This window comes from Sturnus vulgaris, unplaced genomic scaffold, assembly GCF_052056855.1.
Source record: "Sturnus vulgaris isolate bStuVul1 unplaced genomic scaffold, bStuVul1.hap1 Scaffold_192, whole genome shotgun sequence".
In the NCBI taxonomy this organism is placed as follows: Eukaryota; Metazoa; Chordata; class Aves; order Passeriformes; family Sturnidae; genus Sturnus; species Sturnus vulgaris.
Window position 1 is genome coordinate 9,246,952 of NW_028276155.1, and position 21,525 is coordinate 9,268,476.

The following is a 21,525-nucleotide window of genomic DNA, read 5'->3' on the forward strand; positions in this document are numbered from 1 at the left end:
GCACCACATCCCAGTATAACCCAGTACAAACCATTAGCACCACAGCACCCCATCCCAGTACAAACAAGTATAACCCAGTACAACCAGTACACACAGTGTTAGGTCCTCCTGGACACTCACACACTCACTCCCAGTATAACCCAGTACTGCCCAGTAACCCCAGCCCCATCCCAGCACCCCCTGGACCCCATCCCAGCACAAACCAGTACAAACCAGTACAAACCAGTACAAGCCACTCACAGTTGCAGGGGTCGGCCAACAGGAGGTGCTCACACAGTGCCAGCAGGGGGCGCTGCAGTGTCCATTGTGACCCTACAGAACCAAGGAAACCCCTGTGACACTGCGGGGCCCCACGGAACCAAGAGTCCATTGTGAGACACCTGGGCCACGTGGAGCCAAGGAACCATTGTGACACTGGGGAAACTCATGGGACCAAGGGTCCACTGTGACATTGTGGGGCCTCATGGAACCTGTGAGCCATTGTGACACTGCACGGCCTTGTGGAACCAAGGAGACCACGGTGACACTGTGGGGCCACCTGGAACCAAGAGTCCATTGTGACACTCTGGAACTACATTGTTGAGAGTATGGAACCTCGAGGAGCCAAAATCCATTGTGACAGATCAAGGTCTCATGGAACCCAAAGAGCATTGTGAGACTGTGGGACACCATGGACCCAAATCTCCATTGTGACAGTGCAGAACCAAGGGGCCTTTGTGACACTGCAAGGCCTCAGGGAACCAAGGAGTCCAAAGGACTCAAACATTCCTTGCAGGGCTCTGCCTTGGGGAAGGGGAAGCTGCTTGGTGGCACCTTGGCTTTAGCACACACTAATAGAAGGTGTCTGTTTTCAATGGGGACATTAAGGAGTTGTAGATTGCTTCAAAACAAAAAAAAAAAAGGGGGGGGGAACACTCCTTTTGGCCTGTGTGCAGCCAGTTCTCCAAGCAAAGCAGGTCCCAATTGAGTGAGGACAGACAGGATGGAGTTGGGGAATGTGGAGCAAGGTTGTCAACACTGGGCAGACCTCAAGGCACAGCTTCTGTGAGCAGGCCAGAGCTGAGGAGAGACCCTGCATCAATATCAATCACAGAATGCTGGAATCACCTCTGCTCTAAAGAGAATAGCAATGAAATACAGTCTTCAAAATTGGAATGTGTATTTCTTAGAATCTCTTGGAAATATTTCTCCATAACTGGATTTGAAAATCTTCCTAATGAATGGCACCAGACGAGAGGGAAATCAAGGCAGAGCCATGGTTTGTCAGGACTTGCTTGATCCCAATCAGCCCCGTGGAGCATTTGGTGCTGAGCCCTTGAACCTCAGGGCCTGAGAGGAGGTTGCACAAACCTTTCCACGAGTCCAAGGCAGAAGAAAACCCAAAGTGTCTCAAAGCATTAATGGGTCCCACTGAGGTCCTTCCCCAACACAAGCTCTTCATGGACTCCTTGGAGGAGAGAATTCTCTACTTCATGATTGCCCAAAAACTTCTCAGAGAGGAAAGGAAAAAAGAAAGTACCTTAAAAAACTGAAATACCCCGAAGTGTTAATGACCCCCCGGAGTGTTGTTACTGACAAAGACTCTCAAGGGACAAATTAAAGCAGATAACTGGAGGCCATGATTGCACAAAGCTCTCAGAGACTCCAAGGCAAAAGCAAAACCCAAAGTCCTCTGAAAAACCTGCAGTCCCTGGGAGCATGAAGGAGCCCTCCGGGGCCATTCCTGACCAAGGCTCCCCAGGGACTCATCCCAGCAGATCCCTGAGACCCCTGGGATGTGGGGGGATGCTGAGGGCAGGACAAGGGGTGACAGTGGCCAGCCTTGCTGGGGCTGTGCCAGGAGGCCCCAGTGGCTCAGGACAAGGTGTCTCCTCAGAGCCCTTGGTGGCACAGACCCTGCTGTGCCCCAGGGCACCAAGACTTGGCTTCTCTTTGTCCCCACTTGTCATCACTGCCTCCAATTTCCTGCTCTAACTGGAACCTGGGGACACTTTCTCAGTTGTGTCCCTCAGTGGGACCCATTAAAACTTTAGGAAATTTTGGAGTTTGATTGTGACTTGGAGTTCTTGAGAGGTTTCTTCAGCTCCCTCTCAGGGACTGATATTCAGGGCCCCAGCACAAACCCCAAGAGGGTCATTAAAGTCCTTGTGCTGTGTCTGTGCTGATGAGCTGGGCTTGGCTCCTGGCTCAGAAGGCGATCCTGGCAACCAAGAAGAGCTTCAAAAACACATTTCTCTTGATGAGCAGCTCTTCTCCCAGCCCAGCAGGGCTGGGGCACTGCCTGCAGCCACCCTGGGCACAGCACAGAGGCACAGAGAGCTTCAATCCGTCAGGGCTGGGAAGATGCTCAGAAGTGCCTGGGGCAGAATCACTCTCAGCCCTTGACACAGGAAGCCTCTGGCTGCAGGACAATGCAGCTGCAGCTCCTGCAGTGATCTCCTAAAGCTGCAACATCCCAATGCCTGCAGACTGTGTGAGTACATTCTCTGATGATCTCTTGTGCAGAGCAGCCAGGGGTGCCCAGGGCTGTGGTGCAGAGCAGGGTCCTGCAGCCCAGGGCGCTGTGCTGGGGCAGGGACTCTGCTGCCTGCCAGGGACAGCTCTCAGCCAGCCCTGGGAGCTGCTCCCAGCACTGGGAAACAAGGTCTGGGTGGAAGGATACAGCTGGTGAGGCTTGGAAGTGTTCTCCTTGTGTTGTGAGGATGCTGCATTGTTCAGATCTGCTGCTCCCAGCATAACATTTAACTCCAAAATGTTTCTAGGTAGATTACATAGGGAGCACAGTGAGGCAGGGCCTGCATAAAAAGGAAAACCCTGATTTTATAATCTACTGCTCTGGGTTGCTTAGATGGGAAATTGCATATAGATATTAATTTCTAAGTTCAGTTTGGAAAAAATAAAATATTTTTTTCTTGGGTTTTAATAAAGTAGGCACTGACAGAAATTAGTACAGGGTCCCTCACAGGCAGCATCAGTGTCACTTTTCCAGCCTCCTCAGGATAGCTATGACATTGCCATCAGAGCCTGCAGAAGCAGAGCTGGCCCTGGGCAGTGCCTTTGCTGGGAGGGGTCTGCAGAGCAGAGCTGAACCCCCAGGGCTGGGCTGGGCTCTGGCAGCACTGGCAGGGCCCAGCCCTGGGCACAGGGAAGCAGCTGCTGGCAGGGACAGCTCCAGGCAGCAGAGCCCTGGGCAGGCAGTGGGGGGAAAGTGACACCAAGCTGGGCTGGGGTATTTAAAATCTTCTCCAAAGTGAACTATTCCATGATTACTTTTCTTAGAGATCCCCATGCCAAGACACACCAAATGTCCAACAGCAGCTCCATCAGCCACTTCCTCCTGCTGCCATTGGCAGACACGCGGCAGCTGCAGCTCCTGCACTTCTGCCTCTTCCTGGCCATCTCCCTGGCTGCCCTCCTGGCCAACGGCCTCATCATCAGCGCCGTAGCCTGCGGCCACCACCTGCACACCCCCATGTTCTTCTTCCTGCTCAACCTGGCCCTCACTGACCTGGGCTCCATCTGCACCACTGTCCCCAAAGCCATGCACAATTCCCTCTGGGACACCAGACACATCTCCTATGCTGGATGTGCTGCACAAGTTTTTCTGATTTTCTTCTTTTTTGGAACAGAGTTTTCCCTTCTGACCATCATGTGCTACGACCGCTACGTGTCCATCTGCAAACCCCTGCACTACGGGACCCTCCTGGGCAGCAGAGCTTGTGCCCACATGGCAGCAGCTGCCTGGGCCAGTGGCTTTTTCAATGCTCTGCTGCACACGGCCAATACATTTTCCCTGCCCCTGTGCCATGGCAATGCCCTGGGCCAGTTCTTCTGTGAGGTCCCCCAGATCCTCAAACTCTCCTGCTCCAAATCCTACCTCAGGGAACTTGGGATCATTGCTGTTAGTATTTGTTTAGCTTTTGGCTGTTTTGTGTTCATTGTTTTCTCCTATGTGCAGATCTTCAGGGCTGTGCTGAGGATCCCCTCTGAGCAGGGAAGGCACAAAGCCTTTTCCACCTGCCTCCCTCACCTGGCTGTGGTCTCTCTATTTGTCAGCACTACAGTGTTTGCCTACTTGAAACCCCCCTCCATCTCCTCCCCATCTCTGGATCTGGCACTGTCAGTTCTGTACTCAGTGGTGCCTCCAGCTCCGAACCCTCTCATCTACAGCCTGAGGAACCAGGAACTCAAGGATGCTCTGAGAAAATTCATGACTCTGTATTTTCTGAAGCATTAAACTTTTCTGCTGCATAATCTTCAGAATGTAACTCTCTAAAAGCTCACCTTTTTTTTTTTCCATACTTATCCGTTTTTTCTACGGTATCTTTTTCTATTGTTGTAATATTTCTTACAAAATACTGTAGTGTTACTCTTTGCATTTCTTCATGAATATCTACCTTTTTTTTTGAAACACAAAGGCATGCAAGAGGTCTTTCTCCTGTGCATTTAAATAAAACAAGTGCCTGCCCTGCTCTGTGTGTCCAGGATCCTTCCTCAGCCCTTCTCTGTCTCTGCAGGGCAGTGCCTGTGGGCAGAGGTGGACGGAAGAGACTCCCAGCACAGCAGCACAGCCAGGGACAATGGCCCTGGCTCTTCCCACATCTGCTCTTCCCAACTCCACCCTCTCCTTGCCAGCCCTTCTCTGGCTGTGAGGCCACAGCGCTCTGGCAGCTTGGTCACTGTCCTGCTGTGTGTCCGTGCTGTGCCCACAGGCAGGGACAGGCCATGGGCACTGCTGGGACACAGCTGGGCTCCAGCACAGCAGCTCCATCAGCAAAGGGCATCTCCTGAGGGCAGGGCAGGAAGGCTTTGCTCTCCTCCAGAGCTGCTGTCAGCAATGTGCTCCAGGAATGCCCTGGCCAAGCAAAGCCCAGTGCCTAGGGCAGAGGGGCAGTGTTCAGGGGGCACACAGCAGTGTCCTGGCACAGCCAGAGCTCCTGGGATGGACCTGAGGAGCAGCAGAGCAGGGCCTGGGCTGTGTCTTTGTTCTGGGCACAGCCTGGGAAGGTGCCCCAGGGCAATTGTCCCACACCAGCCCCTGCAATCACCACAGCCAGCACTGGCCTCTCCCCCAGCTGCAGGAGGTTGTTTGTCCCTGCATGGAGGGACACCAAGTGACCAGGCCAGCAGGCCATGTTTGGTGTGCACTGAGGAGATTTCAACAGTGCATCGTGTGTGTGTGGGGAGATGAACCCGAGTGAGCACAAACACCATCATTAGCACATGGGGGGTGGCACAGTTCTGGTGGCACTAACAGTGCCTTGAGGCCACTACACTCTGGGAAACACCTGAATTCATTACTGGGCTGTGGTTATGACTGCATAGAGAGAAACATCCCAGGAAGGGAGATTCCAGGAAAAAAATGCTCAGGACAGCCATGGACTGCACAGAGAGACCATTGGTGTGGGAGTCTGTGGGGAGAAATCAGAGCTGCCTCCCTTCTGAACCACCCAAAGGATCTGGACAGGGCTGTGCTGTGTTCTGGGCACTGACCTGGAACTGAGGGATGTGGAAAAGGCCTTTGGTGTCAGGGATGTTGAGAAGGCTGGGCAGTGTCATTGTGGGACCTCTCTCAAACCCCTTGGAAAGGACAGAGCCATCCCAGAGGGTCCTGGGCACTTGGGAAGGGCAGACATGGAACCAGTCTGCAAACAGGGCAGGGAGGGGCACTGGGACAGTCACAGAGTGGTCAGGCTCAGCAGGGAAGGGCAGGTGGCAAATCCTCCTGCAGCCATTCCAGGCACTGGCAGCACGAGGCAGGGATTGCAGAACCACTGTGGGAGGGAAAAGAAGGGGATGCTGTGTGCCCAGACTTTAGCCAGGCCTGGGACATGGTCTGCTGTGCTCTCCTCAGAGCCAGATTGGAGAGAGCTGGGCTGCAGGAGAGGAACATGGGGTGGGTGGGAATTTGGCTGAACAATGAGGGTCAAATGTCATCCATGGCACAGAGTCCTCTGAGCAGCCACTCCCTGGTGACATTCCTCAGTGACCAGTCCTTGACCACCAGTGTGGAACATTTCTATTATCGATATAAGGGCATGAAATGCCCTTTCAATTCCTTTGTGGACGCTGCCAAATTGCAGGGAGTCTGTGACCAAACTCATCTAGTTAATGGTGACTGCAAAATGTAATTGGGCAAAATGACTGAGTTGGGTAAATTTGTCTTGCCATCAGGTGTCAACCAAGCCATAAGAAAAGGTAGAATTTATGTATCAGAAAAAAGGCAGTTCAATAGGGAAAATCAAACCCAACCAAAACCAACCAAATCAAGACTCACCCACAAAATCAAAAAACCCCAGAAACCAACCAACCACAAAAAGCAAAGGCCATATACAGAAGAAAAGCAAACCCACAGGAAATCTCCTAGCAGCAGAAAATATTTAACCACGTTGTGGCAGGAGAGGATTCTGTATGTGTAGGTGCTGTTTTGAAAGAAAAATATCTTAAAAAAAAAATCAATCCCATATGCCCCTTGCCTCTCGCTTCTCTCAGTTTACTTCTGATCATGGTGTGACATGGAATGGAACATCCCTTGGATCAGTCCAGCCCAGCTGTCCCATCCCAGTTCCCTCAGGAACACTTGCCCACCCCAAGCCCATGGGTTGGAGAAGGCTGCAGATACGCCTCATGGTGGGCAAGCACTGTGACAAGACCAGAAGAGAATAACATTTATTCTTATCAAGAACAGTAGAACAGAACAGCACAGTCTTGGAGAAATGGATGATGGATGTAACTCCAGCATACAGAAGTCACACAAAATGCAAGCAGGATGCCAGCTCAGCTCTGCAAGGCTGAAAAAAGAGAAATTATGCAAAACAAGGAAATTGTCATCATTCAAAAGAAGGGATCGAGTAACAGTCACCTAAAAAGGACATTGGATGTCGAAGACAGACCACATAAAGATTTTTGATAAGGGGTCCAACTACGTCAAATAAAGAAAAGGCAATGGGGATAACTCATTAATAGATTATCAGTGTGTGTGATAGAAACTCTGTTCATTTGATGCTCAGTGCACTTGAATGGATGAAGGATCCCCTGAGTGACCACCATGCTGTAATAAAGAATACCTGCTTTCACATACTCAAAATTGTGTTCAAAAGTTTCTATCTTGTGGGTTTCAGTATCAGTGGAGTCCTTGACTCCATAATGTCCCTTGCACAGTTTCACGAGGGCCCCTTGGTTCCATGAGGCCCTGCTGGATATTAATGGACCCTTGGTTCCATTAGGGTCTGTACTGTCAAAATGGCCTCCTTGGTTCTGCGCTGCCACAATACTCTCCTTGGTTCCACAAGGCCTTGGTGTGTCACAACAGCTCCTTGGTTCCATGAACTGCCATAGTGTCACCACGGTCTCTTGGATCTTCAGTATCACAATGGACAATTGGTTAAAGCAGCCCTGCAGTGTCACAATGAATATTTGGTTCCTTGGGTCCCCACAGTGTCACCATGGCCCCTTGGTTCCACGAGGCCTCACTGTATAACAATGGCCCCTCAGTTCCATGCGGTTTTGTTCTGTCAACAATGGCCTCCTTGGTTCTGTCATGTGAAAATGGCTGCTTGGTTCCATGAGGTTCCTCAGTGTCACAGTGGCTCCTTGGTTCCATGAAGTGTCACTGTATAACAATGGAATCTTGGTCCCATGAGGTTCTGTACTGTCACAATGCTCTCTATGATACCACAAGGCCTTGCTGTGTCACATTGGATCGCTGGTTCCGTGAGCTTCCATGATGTCACCATGGTCTCCTGGCATCTGCATTGTCACAATGGACAACTGGTTCCATGTGACCCTGCTGTGTCACAATAAACCCTCAGTGCCATGAGGTTCTGGAGTGTCACAATGGTCTCCCAGGTTCAACAAGTCCCTGGAGTGTCACAATGGCTGCTTGGTTCCATGAGCTTCCATAGTACCAACAATGATCTCCTTGTTTCTGCAATGTCATAGTGGACCCTTGGTTCCAGAAGGTTCCTAAATGTCACTGGTCTCTAATGCAGGCCAGGGGTTTTACACATAGAAGCACAAACGGGATGGGACTGCTGTCGAATGTGTCTCAAGCTGCTTTATTATTATTTTTTCCTCCCAAGCATCAGTCTCATTACAAGGTTGGGACAGAGGGAAGATGCCAGCAGCTCACATCCTCAGCAACAGCCAGAGAACGTGATGTTACAACGCAGTTTGAAAGGTTTATGACCAATCACAAAATCAAAAACATATTGACAGTAGTTCTATCTAACCACTATAAGTACACATATACCTTTGGTTAAAACAATGCTTGCTTATTTCAAATACAATACCTACTTGTAAGCCTTAAAATACAATGCACAGGGCTCCAATATTAAACTTAGACCTTCCTGATATCTTGCTAGATATATTTTTCTGCAGCTTAGGGAGTTATTCTTGCCACGTGTTAATGCACAAACCATTGTTCTATTTGTCCTTGCTTTCTATATTTCATATAATTCCTCTGCTGATATGCCTTATGCTTTCCACTTAGCTCTAATTGCAGTTGGCTGTCTCTGAGGCCTGCTTTTTTCAGCTTTCCCAAAACCCTCCGATTTTAAGGATTCTCACAGTCTCCTTGATTCCATGTGGCCCTGCTGTGTTACCCCTTGGTTCCATGAGTTCCTGTGCTGTCAACAATGGTGCCTTTGTTCCAATGAGGGGCTGCAAAGTCACACTGCACCCTGGGTTCCATGGAGCTCTTCAGTGTCACAGTGGCCCCTTGGATCCATGAGGTCCCATAGTGTCACCACGGCCACCTGTGATCTGTATTGTCACCATGGAACATTGGTTCCATGTGGCCCCTCTGTGTCACAATGGTCTCCTTGATTCCATAATTCCCCTCAGTGTCACAATGGAGCCTTGTTTCTGTGAGGCTCTGAACTGTCACAATTGTCTCCTCGGTTCCATGACTGCCCTCTGTGTCACAAGGGTCTCCTTGATTCCATGAGGATACAAAAGCTTTGCATAAGCATTGAGCAACATCTGCTTAACACACCTGGGAACATCTGTCTGCATTCAAAAGAGGGGTTAAAGGTGAGGGTGGCACCAGAAGCTTCCATCTGCAACACAGATCCAGGGAAAGGACAGAGAATTCAGCTAAAAGATGCAGAGAATTCTGCTTACAGAGATCATTGCTGGTCACACTGTCCCTCGTAGGAAGGTGACATCATTCCAGACAGCCTGGACTGAGCATGTGGTTCCTCAGTGGGGTTTGTTGTTCAGGAAACCTGCTCAGGCTTTTCCATTCTTTCCTCACAAACAGGAAAATTTCTCCTGGGCCTGTGTGCAGGCAGAGTCCTGAGGAGAGCAGGTGGGACATGGTGCAATGGGCTGGGACAGCCAGCTGCAGAGCTCAGGGGACAAGGTTCTGCTGCAGGGCACAGGGATGTCAGTCCCAGCTGGGCAATGTCAGACATGGTGAGGCTGGGGGTGAGGAGCAGGTTGTCCAAACAGGGTCAGCCTGCAAGGGGCTCATTCTTCTGTGGGCCCAGACCTCCTAAGGAGACATTCAGCATCAAGAGCACTTGGGAAATGCTTCTATCAGCTTTTCTCTAAAAAGGAAAACGAAAAACTATTCATGTGATTAAAAACACAAAAGTCATGAGATGCACATCAAATCCTTCCTCATTGACAAAACTCCAAATTGACTCCAAGCAGCTGCACAACCCCTGATAACTTGAAGACAAATTGAAGAAGACAAGGTGCTCCTGAGGACTTTGTGTATTTTAATCAGCCCCACGGTGGATTTGGGGCTGAGTCCAGGACCCTCAGGCACGGAGAGAAGGTTGAAGAAGCTGCTCAAGGAGTCAGAAGCAAAACTCCAAGTCCCTTGGAGCAGCAATGGCCCCACTGAGGGCAGGGAGTGCCAAAGGCTCCCCAGGGAGTGGTGAGAGCAGATCCTTGAGGGCAGGATTGCAGGAGCCCGAGGCTGTGAGCAGGGAACTGCAATGCTGAGCAAGGCCTGGGCTGGCTGGAGGAAGCAGAAAGGCCAAGGCCTGAGCCCAGGCCTGGCCCAGCAGGGCCTGTCCCTCACGGGGGGCTCGGGGCTGTTGCTGGGGCAGTGGGATGGCAGGGGCAGCAAGGACAAATGTCATCAAGCTGCAAGCCCTGCCAGCCTCCTGAGGGAGGGCCGAGGCAGAAGCAAAGTGCAGCCCCTGCCAGGAAAGTTCCTTCTGTGGGGCTGCAGAGGCCCTGCCCGAGCCCAGGGCACAAAGGCCTGGGTGCCTCTGGCCCTGCCAGCCCTGCCCAGCCCTTGGCCATCTCTCCTGCAGGCTGTGCCCCCTGTGCGTGCTGCTCCTGTGCCCTGGCCGGCTGCACACGCCCATCTCGCTGTCCCCCCCAGCATTTCTCAGCCCAGCATTGCTGTGCCCTCCCTGGGCTCCCTGCACCCAGCGCTGCCGGCTCCTGGCACACAGAGCCATGGCATGGCCCAGCCTCACGCTGGGACACCTCGGGCACCAACATTCTGCCCTGGGAGGGACTTTTCTGTTCCCTCATCTCCAGGCTGAACCTTCTAGGCTGCACTTTGGGGAGGTTTCCTTCTCTTCCCACTCCACAGGAAAGCTCTGTCTCCTGCTGCTCACAAAGAGAGAAGGGCTGGTGGGAGATGTGGTGGTCAGAGGCTGTTTGGCCAACAATGACTATGAAATAATACAGCTTTTAAATTTTGTGTGAAAGAGGATGGGACATCAACAAAAACTCTACACTGGACGTAGAGGGAGCAGACTTTGGCCTATTCAAATTCAGATTTGGGGATAACAGAATCAGGTGCTGATTTCTTTAAGGGAAATAGCCTTTTAAAACAAAGAGATCCAGGCAAGATGGAAACATTTCAACAAAGAAATGTTGAAGGACCAAGAGCAGCCTGTCCCTATGCCCCAAAAAGTGAGCTAGCAAGGAAAAAGACTGGCCTAGCTAGGCTTCCATGTAGTCAGGGAAAAAAGAAGGCACATCAACTTTGGAGAGAGAGGAAGACAACTCAGGAAGTGTTTAAGGATGTTGTTCAGTCATGCAGAAAGAAAAGGAGAGAGCTGAACGCTTAATTATAACTTAACCTGGCAACATCTGTGAAAAAATAATGAAAAATATTTTTATAAATATATTAATTACCAAAGCAGGGACAAGGAGAACCTCATCTTTTATTGGATATGGGGGTGAATGTAGTAACTAAAGATGAGAAAAGGTTTGAGGTACATCAGGACTTTGCCTGAGTTTTCAACAATAAGACAGGTTGAGCTCAGGACAAGTGTTCTCCTGAGCTGGTAGATGGGGACAGGGAGCAGAACAGACCCCTGTAATCCAGGAGGAAGCAGCTGGGGACCTGCTGAGCCACTCAGATGCTCACAGGTGTCTCTGGCACCAGATGGGATCCATCCTAGGGGGATGAGGGAGCTGCTGGATGAGCTCCCCAAGCTGCTCTCCATCATTTCTCATCAGTGCTGGCTCAGCAGGGAGGTGCCAGAGGACTGGAGGTGCCAATGTGAGCCCATGCCCAAGAAGGGCTGGAAGGAGGATGTGGGGAAGTGCAGGCCTGTCAGCCTGACCTGGGTGCCTGGTGAGGTGATGGAACAGATCACCTTGAGTGCCATCACAGGGCACCTACAGGATGGCTGAGGGATCAGAGCCAGCCAGCGTGGATTTCAAAATCTGCACTGATGATCTGGATGAGGGCATTGAGTGCAGCATCAGCAAATGTTCAGATGTCACCAAGCTGGGTGTGAGTGTAGATATGCTGGAGGGTAGGAGGGTTCTGCAGAGGGAACTGGACAGGCTGAAAAATCATCAGAGGACAAGGCAGCCAGACTTTTCTGTCCTGGATACTTTTGTGTGGACGCAATCCTTGGATGGATGGATGGATGGATGGATGGATGGATGGATGGATGGATGGATGGAATTTTAGATGTAGAATCCCAGTTTTGGCCATTGACATTTAGGTGAGAAGGGGAGTTCTTTTCCACTGTAATGCAAGTACAGAGCCCCAGTGTTTGGTGGTAGATGAGAGACAGCCCTCAGGAGGCCAAGGCCAGCCAGCGCTGTCTGTCCTGGCAGTTTTTGTCTGGGAGGACCCTTGTATATGGGGAACTCTTTAGGGGGAGTACCAATTTCAGCCTTGGGCACCTGGAAAGAGGGATGGTTCTTTTCCATAGGAAGGAAAGCACAGAGCCCCAGTTCTCCAGGGGCTGATGAGCAGCAGCCCTCAACATGCCAGGAACAGCCAGACCTGAGAGGTGGCCCCCAGGAGGCCAAGCCAGCCAGATCTGTTCCATGTCCCCTTGGTTCCATGGGACCTTGTAGTCTCACAATGTTCTCCTTGCTTCTGCAGTGTCACAATGAGGCCCTGCAGGGTCACAATGGCCCTTTGGTTCTGAGGGGCCCCACAGTGTCACAATGGTCTCCATAGGAATAAAACAACCGAGCCCCAGTGCTGCAGGGGCAGATGTGGAGCAGTCACCAGAGGCGAAGGACAGACAGACTTGATGGTGTTTGCAGATTTTTTGTGGGAGTAATCCCCAGATATACAGAATTTTAGAGGTGGAATACCAATTTCAGAAATGGACATCTGGAGGAAAAGGACAGTTCTTTTGCAGGGAAGCACGGAATACCAGTGTTTCAGGGGCAGATGAAAGATGACCATCAGAGGCCAAGGCCAGGCAGACCTTTCTGTTCTGACAGTTTTTGTCTGAAAGCAATCCTTTGATATGGGGAATTTTGGAGATGGAATCCAAATTTTGGCCGTATCTGCACTGATAAAAGGGACATTTTTTTCCCTAGGAAGTAAAGCACAGAGCCCCAGTGTTTCAAAGGCAGATGAGAGCCAGCCCTCAGGAAACCACAGCCAGCCAGACTTGTCAGTCATGGCAGCTTTTGTCTGGGAACAATCCTTGGATATAGGGAATTCTGGAGGGAGACTCCCAATTTTGGCCACGGGCACCTGGAGAAGGACAGTTCTTTTCCACAGGAAGGAAAGCACAGAGCCCCAGTGTTTCAGGGGCAGATGAGCAGTGGTCCTCGACATGCCAAGGTCAGCCAGACCTCTCAGGTGGCCCCCGGGAGGCCCAGCCAGCCAGACCTGTTCCATGCTCCCTTGGTTCCATGGGGCCTCACAGTGTCACAATATTCTCCCTGATTCCATGAGTCCCTGTATTGTCACAATATTCTACTTGTCACAATATTCTCCTTGCTTCTGTAGTGTCACAATGGCCCCTTGATCCATAAGGTCCTGCAGTGTCACCATGGCCCCTGGGCTCCATGCAGCCCCACTGTGTCACAATGGCTCCTTGGTTCTCTGGGCCCCACAGCTTCATCACTGACCCTTGGTTCCACTGGGGTCCTGAGTTTCACAGGGGATTTCATCCCCTGATTCCATGAGGCACCAGAGTGTCACAATGGTCTCTTTGGTTCCATGAGGTTCCATGGTGTCACCATGGTGTCCTTGGACCTGTATTGTCACAACAGCCCCTTGGTTCTGTACTGTCAGCAATGGTTCCTTTGTTCCACTGAGGCCTTGATGTGTCACAATGGCTCCTTGGTTCCATCACATTCCACAGTGTCACATACAGAAAATCACGCTATGAAAAGCCAGTGTCCATTAAGGAGACAGGGGAGTCTGCAACTTTATTTCAGTAAAGAGAAAGAGTCCACCAGGGCACACGCTCATGCAGTTTTCTCTCCTGAGGTTCTGGAGGTGGCAGCCTCCTTTATCCTAAACTCCCAGGTGCACATTGCCCTCTTCCTTTCCCCATTGGCTGAGGTACTAGGAAGGTACAGCATTCCCAAATTGCCTACCCCATATCCCCCCTTGAACCTGTCATTTTACCCCAAAGTTCATAAACTCAAGCTCATGCAGACCCTTGTCTGTTTCAGGAGCCAGGCTGGCTGGGCTCTGTAATAAACCTGTTGCTTGTAGTTAGTAGAGAAATTAAGACCCATTTCAAAGATATTAACACCCATACGTTCAGTCATTGAATTATCTTGAAAGACAACTTACTTGTCAGTCACAATGGACTCCTCAGTTCCATGAGGCCCCACAGTGTCACAACTGACCCTTGGTTCCAGGAGGTTCCATGGTGTCACCACAGTCACTATCAGAGGCTGGATGAGATCGATGTCCCAGGCACCTTGGGCTGCTCGGAATGTCCGTGTGGGGCCAGGGCTGGGTCAGGCCTTGGTTTGTGGTGGGACAGAGCCCCGCCCCCAGCCATGGACTGGCACAGCTGCCAATCACAGAGCAGGGGCAATGCTAACCCAGCTCTGATTGGCCGAGCTGTCCATCAATCACACAGCAGTTGCAATGCTAACCCAGCTCTGATTGGCTGAGCTGTCAATCAATCACACAGCAGGGGCGGTGTTAACCCAGCTCTGATTGGCTGAGCTGTCAATCACACAATAGGGGTGATCTTATCCGAGCTCAGATTCTCTTTCTATCGACCTTCTCTACTGCTGTTCTTCTCTCTTTCTTCTCCTTCTAATCCTGCTTACCTGGAAGATTTTTGGATACCTTAGCATCTTAATGGTTAAAGGTTTCTAGGTTAAATGACATGAATGAAGTTCATGATATGATGAGACACTTATTTCGAATTGGATCTTTTATTAAACCCTTTGCCAATTTTCCTTGATTGTCTATATTTTGCCAGTAAAGTTTTGTGTCATTTGGACCTCTTAACTCAATTGGTTAGAGCATGGTGCTGGTATCACTGAGGTTGTGGGTCCAATCCCTGTGTGGGCCATTCACTCAAGAGCTGGACTTGATGATCCTTGTGGGTCCATTCCTACCAAGAATCTTATTTGCATCTGACCATGTTGAGAATACCCGGCTGAGGTTTCTCCTGTGCACCAAACTTGACTAAAGAAACCTTTGGTCACCCCCAGCATTTCAGTGTTCTGGGGTGTTCCAGCCCTGCAGGCTCACCATGGCCTCTTATTTCCATCAGGCCCTGCTGTGTCACACTGGCCCTTGGTTCCATGAGCATCTGGAGTGTCACACAGCTTGATGACATTTGTCCTTGCTGCCCCTGCCATCCCACTGCCCCAGCAACAGCCCCGAGCCACCCGTGAGGGACAGGCCCTGCTGGGCCAGGCCTGGGCTCAGGCCTTGGCCTTTCTGCTTCCTCCAGCCAGCCCAGGCCTTGCTCAGCATTGCAGTTCCCTGCTCACAGCCTCGGGCTCCTGCAATCCTGCCCTCAAGGATCTGCTCTCACCAGTCCCTGGGGAGCCTTTGGCACTCCCTGCCCTCAGTGGGGCCATTGCTGCTCCAAGGGACTTGGAGTTTTGCTTCTGACTCCTTGAGTACCTTCTTCAAACTCCTCTCAGTGCCTAAAGGTCCTGGACTCAGCCCCAAATCCACTGTGGGGATCATAAAAATACAGAAAGTCCTCAGGAGCACCTTGTCTTCTTCCAGTTGACTTCAAGTTATCAGGGGTTGTGCAGGGGCTTGGAGTCAATTTGGAGTTTTGTTAATGAGGAAGGATTTGATGTGCATCTCATAACTTTTATGTTTGTAATCACATGAGTAGTTTTTCATTTTCCATTTTAGAGAAGAGCTGATAGAAGCATTTCCCAAGTGATCTTGATGCTGAATGTCTCCTTAGGAGGTCTGGGCACACAGAAGAATGAGCCCCTTGCAGGCTGACCCTGTTTGGACAACCTGCTCCTCACCCCCAGCCTCACCATGTCTGACATTGCCCACCTGGGACTGACATCCCTGTGCCCTGCAGCAGAACCTTGTCCCCTGAGCTCTGCAGCTGGCTGTCCCAGCCCATTGCACCATGTCCCACCTGCTCTCCTCAGGGCTCTGCCTGCACACAGGCCCAGGAGAAATTTTCCTGTTTGTGAGGAAAGAATGGAATAACCTGAGCAGGTTTCCTAAACAACAAACCCCACTGTTATGAATGATGTTCTATTTTTCCCAATTTATCAAGCAACAAGATTAAATTTAATAGTAAGTTTTTAATAGTAACAAAATGAATATAATCACAGTATTGGAGATGAAAATTCAAGTATTGGAGATGAAACAATCAAAGTGCATATATTTAAGATTATACAAATTTTGGCAGTAAGTAATTTAGTATAATTGAGGTTCATATAAAGCATAAGCAAAACCGACCGGGGAGGGGCCCCCCTCCGACCGGGGATACGGGGAGTGGCTCCCATTCCTCACGTATCAAAGCATCCAGGCTAACAATCCCACTTATATACTGTAGGCTACAGAAGTTTCTAGAAAGCTCCTCCTAGTTTCTAGTCCTAAAATCTACATCACTATGTGTACAGCGCATGCTCTACTAATGGGTTAGGGGGTCTCTCATCCTTTTAAGGGTCTTATTTCCAATGAAGGCTCATCATCTTCATCAGTGACCGAGGTGTGACCTGCAGGTAGTGCAGGCGCCCTGTGTGACTGAGCAGATGTTTTCCATAACAAGATTTTAATTGAGTCCCATGCCTGGAATCGTCCCATTTTGGCATATTTCAAGGTCAAAACTTCCTATTTCTAGATGCTGCTTGTCAGACCTACGTCCTTCTACTATTCTTGTTTGACTTTCTTCCAACCTCCTTCTTCGACTCCCAACATCTGGAAGATGTCCTTTGCCCTGTGTCACCCATCTCCCTCCTCACTCTGTAACAATTGTCTTCTATTGATCTAAATACAATTTTGTTAATATAGTTACAACTTAATTAGCACGAATCACATTTATCACAAGGTCAAAATGACACAAAATTTTATTGGCAAATAGAGAAAATCAAGGAACTTTGGAAAAGGATTTTATTAATACAACCTCCAATTCAACATAAAACACTTGTCATAGCAGGAACTTCATTAACTTAACCTATTTAACCTTAGAAATCTTTAAACACTTAAATTGTTGAGGTACCCTGACTTGTTCCATATAAAGAACACCAGAAGGAGAGGAAAGAGAGGCAGTTTGACAGAAGTTCTGTAGACAGACACACACATGGCTCCCAACCCCTGGGGTTCCAGTGTGGGTGAGACACAGACCCCAGGAGAAGGCAGGGTATGGACCATGGGCTGAGAGCCTGCTCCGTGTTTTAAGCCCCTGGGCCTTCGTGGGCCTCCCCCAGGTGGGACTTGTGATTGCTGGGGCAATCAGAGCCTGGGTCAGCACCACCCCACTGTGTGACTGATTGACAGCTCATCCCCAGGTGTCTGGGACATTGATCTCATCCAGCCTCTGACAGCGACCATGGTGACACTGCAGAACCTCATGGAACCAAAGAGACCATTGTGACACTCTGGTGCCTCATGGAATAGGGGGGGCATTGTGAAACTCAGGATCCCAAGGGAACCAAGGGTCAGTGATGAAGCTGTGGGGCCCAGAGAACCAAAGAGCCATTGTGACACAGCAAGGATCCCTGGGGCCGTGGTGACACTGCAAGAACTTATGGAAGCAAAGGGCCATTGTGACACTACAGAAGCAAGGAGAATATTGTGACAATACAGGGACTCATGGAATCAAGAACATTGTGACACTGTGGGACCCATGTAACCAAGGGAGCATGGAACAGGTCTGTCTGGCTGGGCCTCCCAGGGGCCTCCTGACAGGTCTGGCTGATCTTGGCATGTTGAGGGCTGCTCTGAAGCACTGGGGCTCTGTGCTTTCCTTCCTGTGGAAAAGAACTGTCCTTCTCCTCCAGGTGTCCATCGGCAAAATTGGGATTCCTCCTCTAAATTTCCTTATATGCCAAGATTGTTCCCAAATGAAATCTGGCTGGTTTGGCCACCCTGGGGCCACCTCTCATCTACCTTTGAAACACTGAGACCATGTGCTTTTCTTGCCTACAGGAAAAAAAACACCTTGACATCCAGGTGCCCATGGCCAAAATTGGGAATCCACCTCCAGAACTCCATATATCCAAGGACAGCTCCCATACAAAAATTTTCCATGACTGACAAGTCTGGCTAGCCTTGGCTTCCTGAGGACTGGCTCTTGTCTGCCTTTTGAAACACTGGCAGTCTGTGCGTTCCTTCCTAATGAAAAGAACTCTTCTTCCTTTCCAGGCCCCCACAGCCAAAATTGAGATTCCACCTCCAAAATTCTCTACATCCAAGGATAGCCCCCAGATGAAAGGTGTCAGGAGAGACAGGTCAGGCTTGGCCTAAGGATGGCCACCTCTCATCTTCTTCCAAAACATTTGGGCTTCATGCTTTTCTTTCCTATAGGAAAAAAAAACGTCCATCTCAAGCAGGCATTCATGGTCAAAGCTGGGATTCCTCCTCCAGAACTCCATACATCCAAGGATTGTTCCCAAGTGAAAGCTGCCAGGACAGACAGGTCTGGCTGCACTTGGCCTCTTGGTGGCTGCCTCTCAGCTGCTTTTGAAACACTGTAGCTCATTGCTTTCCTTCCAATGGAAAAGAACCATCCTTTTCATCAAGGTGTACAAGGTCAAAATTGAGACTCAGTCCCCAATATTCTGTATATCCAAGGATTTCTTCGTCATGAAAGCTGCCAGGACAAACAGGTCTGGCTGTCTTGGCCTCCCATGAACGACCAGTGGCTTCTTCTGCCTTTCAAACACTTGGGCTCTGTGCTTTCCTTCCTATAGAAAATAATCGTCCTTCTTATGTACACAGAAATGGCTAAATGTGGTATTCCACCTCCATAATTCCCTATATTCAAGGGTTGCTTTCAGATAAAAGCTGCCAGAACAGAGAAGTCTGACTGCCTTTGGCCTCTGATGGCCACCTTTTATCTCCTCCTGAAACACCAGTGTTCTGTGCTTTCCATTCCATGGAACAGAACCATCCTTCTTCTTCAGACAACCATGTCTGAAACTGATATTCCACCTCTAAAATTCCATATATCCAAGGATAGATCTCAGACAAAATCTGCCAGTATTGTCTCATCTGGCTGGCCTTGGCCTCTTGATGGCTGTCTCTCATCTACCACCAAACACTGGGGCCCAGTGCTTCCCTTCCAGTGGAAAAGAACTGCCCTTCTCACCTAGGTGTCAAAGGCCAAAACTGGGATTCTACCTCCAAAATTCCATCTATCCAAGGAATGTGCCCAGACAAAAGTAGCCAGTACAGACATGTCTGGCTACCTTGCCCCTTTGTGATTTTCTTAAGACAATAGGCAGAAGGTTTTCATTTGCCAGCCCCTTAGAGAGAGCCCAGAGATCTCCCAAGGTGGGGTTTGGAGGCTGAAAGCACATCAATACTCTATAGGGACAAAGGAGCTCAGAGTGCCCAGTGGACTGTAGATTTAGGACAGAGTAGGAGACCCCTGGAAAGGACTGAAGAGTGGTTTAAGAGATGATTGATCCTTTTCCCATAGTAGAAATCAGCCAGAGATAGAAAAAATAATGTCAAGGGAAGCTGGGGACATCCATAATGGTCCCAAGGAGAAAGGAATTTCTCTCCAAGGGCAGGGCTGTGATGCAACACATCCCCCAGAAGGAGTCTGGAGCAGCCCAAGGCTTTGTGTGTCCAGGCAGAGGCAGGCAGGAGGCAGAGGTGTCAGCAAAGGAAGGGGCCAGCGAGGTGGGGCAGCCGGGGGATGACGACAGCCTGCAGGGACAGAGGCGCAGGGCATGGACACCGTAGGACAGCCTGGGCTGCAGAGGCCACAGGGATGGGCAGCAGCTGAAAGGCCCTGACAGAGCCAACTCCTGCAGCACTTGGGCCATGCAGGCTTGCCCTGGGCCTGAGGCCAGCAGGGGACAAGTGAGCCTTGCTGTGCTGGGGCCTCATTGCCTCCTTGTCCCTGCTCAGCAGCCTGGCAGGGGCCGCCCCATGGTGCTGCCCTTGGCATTGCACATGGCCAGAGCCCAGGGGCCCGGGAAGAGCCCTGAGCAATGAGGGAGGGACAGGATCTGCCTTGTCAGGGGCTGGGGCTCAGCCCTTGGCCCTTGGCATTCCTGAAACACATCCAGGTGTGCTCAGCATCAGAGACACCTTTCCCTTGCTTGTCCCCACCTGTCATCAGTGCCTCCAGTGTTCTGCTCTAACTGGAACCTGGGGACACTTTCTCAGTCCTATCCCTCAGTGGGAACCATTAAAACTTCAAGAAACTTTGGAGTTTCAATTTAATTTTGAGTTCTTGAGAAGTTTTCCTTCAGCTCCCTCTCAGGGACTGATTTCCAGGGGCTCAGCACTGTTGGAAAACCCCAGCTCTACAGAGATGGGGCAACTGAGAGGGGTTTCAAAAAGATTTTCTTCCATTATCAGACTCCTTGAAGGGTGAAACATAAGAGATTTAAAACTACATGCCATTCTATCCAAAGCCAAGTTATTTCCTGGTTACAATATTTTATAAATGTTTTTCAGCCTATTAGCTTTTGCCACACAATGGTGCTAATAATTCTAACACCAATCACCTTGTATTTTATTCCACATAGTCTTGCCACAATTCATCTTTCACAGTTCTAATTCTCAAAAATATCTGATCTTTTTGCAAGGCCATTGTTTGAAACTTGTTTCTAGTTCAATCTCTCTCTCAGCAATGCCTTCTCTATTCCATGGCCTTTCTAAGTCAGCACACCTTATCTCAGAGTTTGCATCCATATGTACAAGACTGTGTGAGCTTTCAGTCAGGCTTTGAAAATGCTTTACAAATCCATTTCTCACAAATATCAATCACAGAATGCTGCAATCACCTCTGCTCTAAAGAGAACAGTAATAAAATACAGCCTTGAAAATGGCAATGTATATTTCTAAGAAGGTCTTTGTCATATTTCTCCATAACTGGAATTGAAAAACTTCTGAATGAACTGCACCAGACCAGAGGGAAATCAAGGCAGGACCATGGTTTGAATTTCAATAATTCAGTCAGAATCGAACTCCAATGGGTCCTACTGAGGGCCAAGACTGAGAAAGTGTCCCCAGGTTCCAGTGAGAGCAGGAAATTGGAGGCAGAGATGACAGGTGGTGTGGGAAATGCAGGCACAGGGAGCTCTCAGGGCCTTGTGCATACAGGCTCAGAGATTGAGATGGAAACAAGGTTTGACCTAAGACCTTGGAGAAATCTTGGACAATCAGAGCATTAAAAGTAAAATAGATATAAAACAGGAATATAATTTTTTAGTATAATTAGATCTATGTTTTAAGCAAACAGAAATATGCATTCTGTAAGCAAAGCAGTATGTTAAGTAAGATAGTAAAAGATTGTAAAGTTTAGCAATAAAACCTTTTATAATGTTAGTTAGAAGTTTAAGATATATCAATGTAGGTTGGTGAAGTGTTCTAGGATTGGTTGAAAAATGACACATTACTGCAAAGCCATGGGAAGAAAAGCAATTAGTGATTGGGGTAAGAGGATGCTGGCAAACTTCACAGATGTGTTTGATTGGCTAAAAAACAAACATAAAGCTTTGTAACTAAGAATGAGGCAGCTTCTGATGTTACGGCATTGGATGTAACACCTTTAATGTCTCACCCTTCTATGGGACTGACACCATGAGGCCATAAACCATCTTTTACAGTGTCTCTCAGTTGCCTCATCTCTTGTAATATCAATCTCCCAATACACATTTTTTTGACATCAGACATGACTAATGAAATCAATAGGGCCT